A 419-nucleotide genomic window follows, 5' to 3' on the forward strand; every position below is an offset into this window, starting at 1 on the left:
CAGTGTCTCGTGCCCGCAAGTATACGCGCTCGCGGGACCTAATACTTGTCCCTACTTCGCGCGACCGACTGTGCATGCGCATTGTAACGAATGTAATCTGTAATAATTATTCTACTTGTCCCTTCGTTCTTGAATTAAATGATTACGTATTAATCTCACTTTGGTTGTGCACATCTTTCACGTATTGAAATCTCCGTGCCGCGCGTAAATAGAATAGCATGTCAAACGTCGCGTCTCGCGAACGAATGAGCAATGTATTGAAGATTTTTACAGGATCAAATTAAGTACGGAATTAATGCTAAAATAATTAAAATAGTAAAAAGAGAGTGATTAATCTCTCTCTTTTTAATTATTTTAGAAGAGAGTGATTAATTACTCTCTTTTTATTATTTTAATTATTTTAGCACTAATTCGGTACT

This window comes from Wasmannia auropunctata, unplaced genomic scaffold, assembly GCF_000956235.1.
Source record: "Wasmannia auropunctata unplaced genomic scaffold, wasmannia.A_1.0 LD336026.1, whole genome shotgun sequence".
Classification (NCBI taxonomy): Eukaryota; Metazoa; Arthropoda; class Insecta; order Hymenoptera; family Formicidae; genus Wasmannia; species Wasmannia auropunctata.